Source organism: Myxocyprinus asiaticus, chromosome 43, assembly GCF_019703515.2.
Source record: "Myxocyprinus asiaticus isolate MX2 ecotype Aquarium Trade chromosome 43, UBuf_Myxa_2, whole genome shotgun sequence".
Lineage (NCBI taxonomy): Eukaryota > Metazoa > Chordata > Actinopteri > Cypriniformes > Catostomidae > Myxocyprinus > Myxocyprinus asiaticus.
This window is the reverse complement of record NC_059386.1, coordinates 18,339,745-18,353,048: the sequence shown is the minus strand read 5'-3', so window position 1 is coordinate 18,353,048 and position 13,304 is coordinate 18,339,745. Positions and strand designations below refer to the sequence as shown.

The following is a 13,304-nucleotide window of genomic DNA, read 5'->3' as shown; positions in this document are numbered from 1 at the left end:
TAAGCGATTTTATCACACTAAAATAATAATAACATGCGTATTGATTATGTCTTGTGGCTATATTTTTAAAACAGTGAATATTTTAACATTTATGGATTGGCCCTATTCACTTCCACTGTAAAAATCCAGATTTTTTCTTTTTTTTTTTTCTTTCTGATTAACACTTTTATTGATTCAGACACATGAAACAGAAAAGCAAACATATATACACCAAATCAAATTTTAACCCCCATAATTCACTATTGTCCTCCTAATACCCAACCCTACCCCTCAACAATATCCTTGTGGTCCAACTTGAGAATATACACAAAAAGCGAAACAATATATATATATATATATATATATATATATATATATATATATATATATATATATATATATATATATATTAAAATAAATAAATAAAAATAAAAATCACACACATTTAAAACTACACATCTCTCTCCACTTCCCCTCCCTGAAAGCCCTCCAAAAATGCCAAATAGCTGCTCCATTTTCTATCAAATAATTCCAAGTTTCACTGCCTTCTATATGACATTTATTCGAATGCTGCCACCCTGCCCATCTCTATGCACCACTACTGAAATGAGGGTGTTCCAGCCAACTTCCATCCCCTAAGGATGACCTGCTTGTCGATCATAACACTTGCTAGGACCCAATATTATTTATATATTTATCCCCTATATTAATGACCGCCCCATCGCCTAAAATACAGAGTCTGGGGCAAAATTAAATTTGAGTGTCCAATACATCACACATAAAACCCTGAACCCTCAACCAAAAATCTTGGATCTTAACACACCACCAAAAAACTTGGGTTGTGTCCCCATTTTCTGATTGGCATCTGACCAAGCCTATACAAGCTAGAGAGGGTCCAATCGAATCAATGTAAAATCTTAAATTGCATAAGGCGCACCCTTGCATGTCTAGATGTAGACTTGATGTTTTTTAGAATCCTAGCCCACACTCCCTCCTTCCTCCAGGGATTGACTCAAGATGGCGACGAGTATGGCTGCTGCATTGCAAGCTCCGACACAACATTGTAGTTTTTTGTTTGTTTTGTTTACAAATCTTATGTTTTTTGTCTTGGATGTTGTCTGCCTTAATGTCTATGACAGACAAACACTTTTGGACATTGGTTCTGCAATTACACACTGTAAACCGGACTTCAAATTCCTCAATGCCAACCCGCTGTTTACAAACACGCCAGCAGATCCCTTTGTCTGGGCAGCCCGGCCGCGGAAGCGCAGAAGGAAAAGGGGAAATTGAGCCGGCGTTCTCATCAGAGTAAGACGTCGTGCAAATCGACCCCCGCTACCCAGTATTCTACTGGCAAATGTTCAGTCTCTGGACAACAAGCTCTAAAAGCGTGGATCTCTTTCCAACGAGAGACGAGGGACTGCTGCATTATATGCCTTACAGAAATTTGGATGTCTGCGGAGATTCCAGACTCAGCCATCGAACCCGCGGTGTTCTCCGTGCACCGAACGGACAGAGCATGGTGTATGTTTTATGATCAACAAATCCTGGTGTGATCAGAGGAACATACATTCTATCAAGTCTTTCTGCTCTCCTGATCTGGAATTTCTCATACTTCTGTGGCAAACATTCTGGCTACCGAATTCACAGTGGTCATTATCACTGCTGTGTACATCCCGCCACAAGCCGACACAGACCGGGCACTCAAGGAACTGTATGGGATTATAAGCAAGCAGTAAACTGTGCACCCTGAGGCCATGTTCATTGTGACCGGGGACTTTAACAAAGCCAATCTCAAATCAATCGCACCAAAATACCACCAACACATCAGTTTCAACACACGAGGGGACTGGGTTTTGGACCATTGCTACTCTCCCTTCCGGGATGGCTACAAATCCCTCCCCTGAATCAGCAGGGAGTAATACACTAATGCATCATGGCCTTTTCCAAAAGCAGTAATCACCACTTCCAGAGTATCTGCCGCTTTAGGGGGGTGTATGCTACTCCCAAAAATAGTACAAAGCAGGTGGCTGTAACGATGCTGGCACTGGCAATGACGAAGACGATGATGTGAAGATGAGAGAACCCAAGTGCAGTTTATTTACAAGTGAAACCAAAACCCTAACTATAAATGTGAAACATGAACTTGACTTGACATAAACATAAAATGGCTTGACTTGGCTAGGAGCAAAACACATCCACATACATTCAATAATTGACAACTAGACAATGCAAACATGAGGGCTTAAATACAAGACATGGGAGAACATAAACCAATGAACAAACAGAACTCTAACAAGATAATTAAACAATAAACCAATGAAAACATGACACATGAACATGGAAGGAAAACAGGAATCACATGACAAGGGAAACAGGAAATAAACATTTCAAAATAAAAGACATGAATCAACAAAATACACATGACAGTGGCGCAGCTGTAAATACCTAAAGAATTGAGGCCTGGGGATCCCAAAATGTTGAACCATATTTTCAAAGGATCTCAACACTCCACTCTCATACAAGTCACTGAGTGTACTAACCTCCCTCACAATCCACTCTGTCCAGCAGAAAGTGGACTTATTAATACATAATTTTGGGTTCAGCCATATGCTCGAAGCAACATTTAAATAAATGTCTGAATTTAACATACCTAATGCAAATGTGAGATAACGGGGTGTAACTTAACTTCTCCAGTTAGTTTGATAGAAAGGCTTTGCAATGCGAAATAGGGGCAAGAACTTCCTGTTCAATACAAAAACAGGGAGGGGCTCTCTCAGGTGGAAGCGACCAATGAGCCAAATGTCTGAGACCAAATGCATAATAATAAAACAAAATTTTGGGTAGGACTAGCCCACCTTTGTCAGTCGGCCTATGCAATTTACTAAAATGTAATCTGGAATGTTTACCATTCCAAATGAAGGACTTCGCTATGCTATCAAATTGCTTGAAATAAGAAAGGGGGACATCTACAGGGAGAGATTGTAGCAGGTAGTTGAATTTTGGAATACAATTCATTTTAATAACATTAGCCTTCTCAATCATCGATAAATGTAATGAAGCCCGCCTGCCCACATCACTTGAAAAACTTTTTATTAAAGGGTCAAAATCAACTCTAACTAAATCACATAAATTTGTTGGGAATAAAATGCCCAAATACTTAATGCCCTGTTTGGGCCACTGGAAGGCGCTGGCTGAAAAGACGTTACTGGGCAGTACACTGTCAGAGAAAATGCTTTGGATTTAGACCAATTGACTCTGTTTCCTGAGAATTTAGAAAAGGATTTAATAATTCTGAGGAGGCAAGGCATAGATCTTGTAGGGTCAGAGATGAATAATAAATTATCATCTGCGTAAAGCAAAAGCTTATGCGCCATACCTCCTGCCACCACCCCTGGAAAATCATCCTCCTTTCTTATCGCAGCTGCTAATGGTTCCAGCGCAAAACAGAACAATAATGGGGATAGAGGGCAACCCTGCCGGATGCTCCTATCAAGAGAAAAATAATCTGAAATTAATCCATTTGTTTGTACCGCTGCTACCGGGAGTCTATAAGTAACTTAATCCATCCAATAAAAGTATTCCCAAACCCATATATTTAAAAAATCGTAATTTTTTTTTTCATTCTACCATATTCTGCCCCAGATCTGATGCAGGAACCGCGCTTGGCGACCGACGAAGGTCACGGCGTGGTCTCTCGGGCGGACGATGTCCACATTAGTGGTCCAGGAGCGCCACCTTTGGCTCAACCTGGTCGAGATGGGTGAGGCCAACAAGACATGGTTCCTTGCTGCCCCCATCTCCCAGGCTGGCCTATTCGGCGACACCAGTTCTCGACGGTGAAGCAGCAGATGGAGGCTATCCGGCATATCCTGCCTTGGTGCGGCTCAAGATCCCGCACCCCGTCTGCTCGTCGCCAAGGGTGACCCCCTGCGGTGACTGCACCTGCTCCACCGCAGCCCCTTCGGCCCGGTCCCGGCGTGGAGTCCACCGCAGAAGCAGATGCCACCCGTCTCATGTCCGGCCGCCGAGAACCCACGAAGGTCGTCAAAGTGCCCCTGAGATGGGCGACCCAGGGTCGACAGAACCCACTGCACTGGAGCTGGTAGTAAGACCACTCCATCCCCCGGTGGAGGGCTGGGTGGAGAATATTTTGTTGCCTTTTCATTTGATGATTTTGCCACATGCCCAAGTGGCTGTGGTACCAAACAGTTCAGCAAAAGAGCGGTTTCCTCCTTCCCTGTGTCACATACTTGGTGTGCACGGCCATCGTTATCCCTTTGGTCCCCCTTGTGCAGAACTTGGATGCGTGGCCTGCGCTTTCCAATCCATCGTGATGGCTGGTCCGGACCGTCCGACTCGGCTACGCGATTCAGGTCACCAGGTGTCTGCCCAGGTTCAGCGGTATCCACTTCACCTTGGTGATGGACGAAAACACTGCTAACTTGCGTGCGGAGATCGCCACCCTCCTACGGAAGGGTGCGATAGAACCTGTCCCTCCTGCCGAGATGAAGAAAGGGTTTTACAGCCCCTACTTCATCGTACCGAAAAAAGGTGGTGGGTTGTGGCCAATCTTGGACCTGCGAGTACTGAACCGGGCTTTTCACAGACTCCCATTCAAGATGCTGATGCAAAAACGCATTCAGGTGAGCATCCGACATCAAGATTGGTTCGTGGTGGTAGACCTGAAGGATGCGTACTTTCACGTCTCGACTCTACCTCGACACAGACCCTTCCTGTGGTTTGCATTTGAGGGTCAGGCGTATCAGTACAAGGTCCTCCCTTTCCCCCTGAAGGTCACAGAGGCAGCCCTTGCCCCATTAAGGGAAGTGAGCATTCGCATTCTCAACAACAGAGTCTGTGCAAGGTCAGGGAGGACAAGGAACAGTTCGTCCTGGTAGCACCCTACTGGCCCACCCAGACGTGGTTCTCAGACCTCACGCTCCTCGCGACAGCCCCTCCTGGTGAATTCCCCTGAGGAAGGACCTTCTTTCGCAGGGACGGGGCACCATCTGGCACCTGCGACCAGACCTCTGGAATCTCCATGTCTGGCCCCTGGAAGGGACACGTAAGACCTAAGCGGTCTAACACCCGAGGTGGTAGACACGATCACTCAGGCTAGGGCCCCCTCTATGAGGCGCCTGTATGCATTTAAGTGGCGTCTGTTCGCTAAGTGGTGTTCTTCTCGACATGAAGACACCAGAGATGTGCAGTCGGATCAGTGCTTTCCTTCTCGCAGGAGAGCTTGGTAGGGCGGCTGTCCCCTTCCACCTTGAAGGTATACATTGCTGCTATAGCAGCACGCAATGACACAGTGGACGGTAAGTCCTTAGGGAAGCACAACCTGATCATCAGGTTCCTAAGAGGCGCCAGGAGGCTGAACCCCTCCAGACTGCACCTCGTTCCCTCATGGGACCTCTCTGTAGTTCTTCAGGGTCTACAGAGAGCCCCCTTTGAGCCTTTGCAGTCAGCTGAGCTTAAAGAACTCTCCTTGAAGACTGCCCTCCTGACTGTGCTCACTTCCATCAAGAGGGTAGGAGACCTGCAAGTGTTCTCTATCAGCGAAACATGACTTGAGTTCGGTCCGGGCTACTCTCACGTGATCTTGAGACCCTGACCGGGCTATGTGCCCAAGGTTCCCACGACCCCTTTTAGGGACCAGGTGGTGAACCTGCGAGCGCTGGCCCAGGAGGAGGCAGACCCAGCCCTGTCTTTGCTGTGTCCGGTGCACGCTTTACGCATCTATTTGGATCGCACGCAGAGCTTTAGGATTTCTGAGCAGCTCTTTGTCTGCTTTGGTGCACAGCGGAAAGGAAGTGCTGTCTCCAAGCAGAGGATCTCCCACTGGCTCACTGACGCCTTAGCTATGGCATATCACACCCAGGATGTGCCGCCCCTGGTAGGGCTATGAGCTGATTCTACCAGGCATGTAGCAGCCTCCCTGGCCAGGGGTGCCTCTCTAACAGACTTATGTAGAGCAGCAGGCTGGGCAACACCCAACAACTTTGCAAGTTCTACATTCTCCGGGTGGAACTGGTTTCATCCCAGGTAGTGGCACGCAATTCAAGCGGATAAGCCCGGTATTGCCGGCCGGGTGTATCGCTTGCACATAGTGCCTTTCACCTCCTCTGAGCTGAAGACGTGCACCATTATTTCCCAGTAGTGTTCACAAACTATGTTCTCTGGTTGACTTCCTCTGAGCCCTGTGGCAGTCGAGTTTTCGGAGAGATTCGATGCCGGCCCAGTACACGTGCTAACTAAGAGCCCTGTTCTGGGGTAGGTGCTCCGCACGTGGCGGTTCCCTGTAAGGTAACCCCATGCAATGTATATCTTCTGCTAATTTGTTTCCCTGTTGGCAAACTGCATCTTCCTTGGGCAGAGCCCCCTCTGCCAGTCTCCATGTTTGTAGTAACTCCTCCCCCATTGGGTAGGATCTACCATGAGACTTCTCCACATGGTCGGCAAGACCACTTAAATATCCCCCATTTTCCATTTAAATATCCCCCCCTCTCTTTGGGTGAGGTGTGGTCTCCTGGCGGCCCAGTCGGATAATCCCCCCTTGCTTTTTAGCGAGTGGAAAAAAAGAAGGGGAAAAGAGGCCACGACTGGGTTAGCCTGTCTCTATCTTTTGGGTAGTCGACTTGTCCCCAAAGGGCCGTTCGACACTCATAACTATGTTGGGAGAGGTTACGTGTCGGCCTGGTGCACTGGCTACGAGGCACACAGTTGTCTGCCCATTACACACCACCAGTTCACGTAACACAGTTCAGCCAGTTGTGGCATTTTGTATAGGGACCCCTAGTGTCACTACATCGACACAACGTCGAGTGAGTGACAGATAGGGATTGTCCTGGTTACTTGCGTAACATCCATTCCCTGATGGAGGGAACGAGACGTTGTGTCCCTCCTGCTACAACGCTGAACTACCCGCTGAAATGGCCAGACCTTGTCTCGGCTCCTCAGCATATAACCTGAATGAGTGGTTGCATACCAGCTCCTTTTATACCCGTATGTCCGGGGGAGTGGCATGCAAAATACCACTCGCCAATTTTCATTGGCCTTTTATCAAAGACCAGAGGTGTTTGGGGCTCCCAAGAGTGACCCCTAGTGTCACTACATTGACACAAAGTCTCGTTCCCTCCATCAGGGAACGGAGGTTACGCAAGTAACCAGGATGTTTTTTGTTTTTTTATGGGGTGCCCTAACCAATTCACATTCCACGTGGAGAGAGACAGTCCACTCATATTAACATTTGGCATTCTGACATAAATTGTGTTTTGAAGTAGATTGTGTGTCAAAAACAGGATTATAAAGACCACATTCCAACAGCAGTGCAACAGTCAAACCCCTAACACTCCCCAGAACTAAACAAACACAAAAATGAAAAACGTGCGCATTAACCCCTCACATGACTGCGGCAACTGGCGTCCCTCCCTCCAAACTCAAACAGTCCATGCACATCTATGAGATCCTCCGCGACAACTTTGCTGTCAGATTGCTCAAGCCTGGTGATTCTATGCAAATTTTGTGAGGCAGAATAACACAGCGAAAGATAATCTATAACACAAACTCCAGCCAATAGGCAGAATAAACACAAAGAGCATGTAGCTTCATCCATAAAACTGTCCTAAAGGTATATTATTCTACAAAATAAACTCCAGCCTATCGGCAGCACCAGCACAAAAAAAAAAAAAACAAACAAAAAAAACTTTCAGGTTCCTCAAACTGTCAAGTAGATGTTCAGTGAGCCAGCCCACTCGGCTACAACTTGAGTATAAGCAAATAACTTGCTCTCTCCAATGACTTTGCCAGAAATACTCCACAAAATAAACTCCAGCCGATAGGTGGAATAAGCACAAAGAGTGTGTAGATTCATCCACAAAACCGTCCTGAAGTTGTGTTGCTCTACAAAATAAACTCCTGCTGCTAGGCGGAACCAGCACAAAAAGAGCGTGCAGAATCTTCAAACAGTGAAGTGAATGTTCAGTGAGCCGGTCCACCCAGCTGCAACGTGAGCACCACAACACGACCCACTCACTCCATTGACTTTATGAAGGACATCGCTTGCTGTGGGCATGTGAATGTTTTACGGCCATCCTTAGCATCTATTCTCAATTTGGCTGGGAATATCAGTGCAAAAGCGACCTTCCGTTGATGTAAAAGTTTCTTGCATTCTTTGAATCGATCACATTTCTCTCGTCAAGTTTGCAAAGTCTGGGGAAAAAAAATGCTGTGGTTCTTCCAAGAAAGCCTTCCTTTACTCCTCGCCTCACGTAACACAAGATCTTTATTGGATGATCTTAGAAATTTGGCCAGAATTGATTGGGGCCTCAGCAGATGTCCTCCAACTTCTCCCAAGCACGCTCCAAATCCACCTTGGTCACTAGCGGATTAGCAGATAATTCCCTCTCCGATGACTCCAGATAATCGATCCGTTTCTCGACAACCCCCACTCTTGTGACCACATTAGTAAATTTCGCCTCCATGGCAGTGATCGATCGACGTATCACAGCAAGATCCTCCAAGTCAGCAACGACCTTCGCCAGCATTGCCAACATGTTCAATATCTCTCCGCATTTCCCGCAACTCTCCGACCAAATCGACTCCCTGGTCTGCGGCCTGCACAGGGGTGTCAGCCTGAGCACGTAAGTGTCTTTTAATGTCTCCAGAGCCTGAGGATTTTGAATTCTTTGACATATTGTCCTCCTAGAACAGTTATGGAACAAAGTGTATCAAATCTCACTGTTTTATGTCATTAAAAGGTATTAAAACTAGCAAAGTGCACAGAGCTCGCCGTTCACACGTCCGATCCTCGCATGGTGTCACGTGACTCCTCAGATTTTTGCCTTTTTTTTTTTTAAAGCAAAGGAAGGGCAAGTCAAAATGTATTTTTTTTTTTTTTTTTTTTGGTCATCAGTATTACGCCACAAATGCTGTCGATTGAGCTTAATTTTTATTGTATATTCCTTTAAAAATTTTGAATGTTTACTTTTGTATCTTCACTTGTAGTTTAATGTCAGATCTGGGTCCTGATGCAAAACCAATTGAGAAACATTATTAAAGATGGCTCAGTTAAATAAAGCGCCACCTATAGGATAAATAAAGTGAGTGCTGTTGATGGACTCTGCTCTAAGTGTGCAAGTACAGGTAAAGGAACACCATAACACTCTTCAATATAATCACAATCAAATCAATGAAAGGACACTCCCCGCATGCCTTCCAGTATCTACTCTACATTACAGGGTTAAAAGATATCAGGACCAAGAAGAACAAGGAAAGTGAGAACAAAGCTAATGATATTCCCTCCCTTGCTTCCATCCACCAGGAGAGAGAGGAATAGGCCTTAAATGTGCATGAGTGATCAATCATGAGTGAAATTATTCTGTATACATTGCACTTTATCTGGACCGGTCCACCAGTGCTGGCCGCCTCAGCCAGCCAAAGCCGAATAAAGATTCCCAATGACTCTGTCATATCTTATTAGGTTATGGGAGTTGCTCACTCCCCACATTCAAAGATGCAATTTTCTTTTATGAGAGTTTATTTATTTTGGAGGCCCGATTTTATTTTTTAACTATTGTTATTTATCAGGCCTTTCTTCTATTTGGGGATTAATGGCAAATGTATTTACAGTGAGATTACTGCCCTTGAGAGGGGTCCTCATCCTGATTTAAAGACTGGAATTGCTGCTCCGCAATCCAAGAGACAGCCCCACCAAACCCTGAGCCCTAATGGAAAATAAAAAGCATTTAGATAGTGTCACATGCTCAGTCTACTAGGCCTTTTAGATATAACACTACTAAATAAAATGTGACCAGGGCACAGCATGCTAATGTGTTTGGCGAACAAGAAGAGCGAGTTCTTACCAACTAGAACAACTTGATTTGAGACCCTGAGGTGTGAATAATTTCTTTCGGGACTTGGGTGTCAACCTTTGTTTGTAAAAATACAATCTATAACTGCTCCAACTAGAGGGCTGTTAGCAATCAGACAACAACATACTCAAGCGTCAAGAGGGAAACATTCCTATATATTGCCATGTTGACACTCTGTACGCATTTTTTAACAGCACTCTCTGTTTTGGAGATCTTTACTTCTGACTGAAACAATTCTGCAGTATAACACAAGTTATTATTTATTTTGTTTTTGTGCAGCAACTTACTGTACACTTATTACAGAGGCAGTTCTGGAGCAATTGGGTTTATGTGCTTTGTTCAAGGGCATGATAGGAGGAGCTATTATGGATCACCCCTTGCAGGCTTTGAACCTACAACCTTTCATTGAAGGAGGCACCGGAGCCACATCTAGTCAACAGAACATCACAGAAACTCTTTTGACCTGGACTAGTAAGCAACCACCCAGAGCACCCTTGCCACCACCTATCAATGCCCTAACAACCCCCTTGACACTGCATAGCAACATGTTTCAAAACATATGATTACTTAATACAGTGGACTATTTTTAAGAAATCTCTGAAATCTACCTGGATGCAGCAAAGAAGTTAGTGACTTGACAGCCAAAGCTTGCATAGTAGACATGTTCCATGATTGCCAAGAGCTGAACACAGTTGTATCCTGAGATGAAAACACAGGGAAAAAGTAAAAAAAAAAAGAAAAAAAGAAAAAAAAAGGAACATCATCACAGATAAGTTTAAAGTTAGAAGAGCTTCAAAAATTAAATCTTCAAAGTGAAAAACTAAAGACACATCTAAGACATAATCTTTAAATTGTAATCTAACAATAAGGATTAATTTCAATTACTTCTATGTCCACAGTGGAACATTTTTATTAATTATAATATAATTAAAAATCAATCAAACCAACACATAGGTTTAAATGTCAACTCCAGCACTGATTTGAATCTTCAATGACAAAATGATGGCATGACAAATTATAATTAAATTCATATTTTCATGCAAAAAAGTTTAATGTGTAAACACTTTCTGTGAATAATAAGCATTTGACACTGTTATATATGCTCTGCTCCAAACCAAGTGAGCTGCCTTGTTGTTTACTACCTACATAGGCAGCTACCTTCTACTATCCTAACTGAAATGGAACCTCATAAGTGACTGATTTGGAATACAACTTACTCAACTTTGACGTGACACTCTAATAAGCATAAACAGACACAAATATTGTGTAAAACAATAATTTTTTAATCTATTTGGTATTAAATAATATTAGTATTTTTATAATCAACATTTGGATTTTTTAACTGAGCTCATCACAATGCATTTTGAGATTGCAATACTGTACATGGGATGTCTTAAAATTTGGTCAAAAAGAGGGTATCTTAGAAGGCAGCATAATTATCCTCTTCAACTCTGGGGCACAATTTGGGCTGCCATCTGCAAATTTTCACACTCAAATTTAAATGCTCACCATTCACACATATTGTGGCGTAATTGCCATAAATTGGCCAAATTTTTCAGAAAACCACCAAAATAAATAAAAAAGAGACTCCAATTATTTATAAATAATATTGTCTATTTTATATATATATATATATATATATATACACACACACACACACACACACACACACACTGGCAGCCAAAATTTTGGAATAATGTACAATTATGCTGTTTTGGAAGGAAATTGGTACTTTAATTCACCAAAGTGGCATTCGACTGATCACAAAGTACAGTTAAGACATTACTGATGTTAAAAAACAGCACTATCACTATTTGAAAAGTCATTTTTGATCAAATCTAGACAGGCCCCATTTCCAGCAGCCATCACTCCAAAACCTTATCCTTGAGTAATCATGCTAAATTGCTAATTTGGTACTAAAAAATCACTTGCCATTATATTAAACACAGTTGAAAGCTATTTGGTTTGTTAAATGAAGCTTAACATTGTCTTTGTGTTTGTTTTTGAGTTGCCACAGTATGCAAAATACTGGCATGTCTTAAGGTCAATATTAGGTCAAAAATGGCAAAAAAAAGAAACAGCTTTCTAGAAACTCGTCAGTCAATCATTGTTTTGAGGAATGAAAGCTATACAATGCTTGAAACTGCCAAAAAGAAAAACCTGAAGATTTCATACAAAGGTGTACATTACAGTCTTCAAAGACAAAGGACAACTGGCTCTAACAAGGACAGAAAGAGATGTGGAAGGCCAGATGTACAACTAAACAAGAGGATAAGTACATCAGAGTCTCTAGTTTGAGAAATAGATACCTCACATGTCCTCAGCTGACAGCTTCATTGAATTCTACCCGCTCAACACCAGTTTCATGTGCAACAGTAAAGAGAAGACTCAGGGATGCAGGCCTTATGGGAAGAATTGCAAAGAAAAAGCCACTTTTGAAACAGAAAAACAAAAATAAAAGGTTAGAGTGGGCAAAGAAACACAGACATTGGACAACAGATAATTGGAAAAGAGTGTTATGGATCTAAACCCCACTGAGCTTTTGTGGGATCAGCTAGACTGTAAGGTGTGTGAGAAGTGCCCAACAAGACAGCCACATCGATGGCAAGTGGTACAGGAAGCATGAGGTGAAATGTCTCCTAAGTATCTGGACAAAGTGACAGCTAGAATGCCAAAGATCCGCAAAGCTGTCATTGCTGCACGTGAAGGATTTTTTGATGAGAACTCTTTGAAGTAGTTTAAAAAGTTCTGAACATTTTTTTTTAAATTGCAGTAGTAATTTTCACGTTATTAATATCCTGACTATACATTGTGATCAGTTGAATGCCACTTTGGTGAATAAAAGTACCAATTTCTTTCCATAAGAGCAACATCTGTACATTATTCCAAAATTTGGCCACCAGTGTGTGTGTATATACACACACACACACTTTCTGAGCAGTTTATTAGGAACACCTGTGCACATACTTATTCATTTGATTATTTAATCAGCCGATAGTGTGGCAGCAGTACAATGCATAAAATCATTCAGATATGAGTCAGGAGCTTCAGTTAATGTTCACATCAACCATCAGAATGGGGAAAAAAATGAAATCTCAGTGATTTCGACTGGCATGATTGTTGGTGTGGTGGCTTGTTTGAGTATTTCTGTAACTGCTGATCTCCTGTGATTTCCATGCACAGCAGTCTCTAGAACTGTTTCAAAACAAAAAAACAAAAACAAAAAAACATTCGGTGAGTGGCAGTTCTGCCGATGGAAATGCCTTGTTGATGAGAGAAGTCAACGGAGAATGGCCAGACTGGTTTGAGCTGACAGAATGTCTACAGTAACTCAGATAATCACTCTGTACAATTGTAGTGAGCAGAATAGCATCTCAGAATGCACAACACGTTGAACCTTGAGGAAGATGGACTACAACAGCAGAAGACCACATATGGCACTTTATTAGG

At 43.2% G+C, this 13,304-nt stretch overlaps 1 pseudogene; it reads right to left on the bottom strand.

Annotated features, from left to right (window-relative positions):
* Positions 1 to 13,304, bottom strand: part of LOC127433231 (1,4-alpha-glucan-branching enzyme-like) — a 235,745-nt pseudogene that overhangs the window by 106,677 nt on the left and 115,764 nt on the right.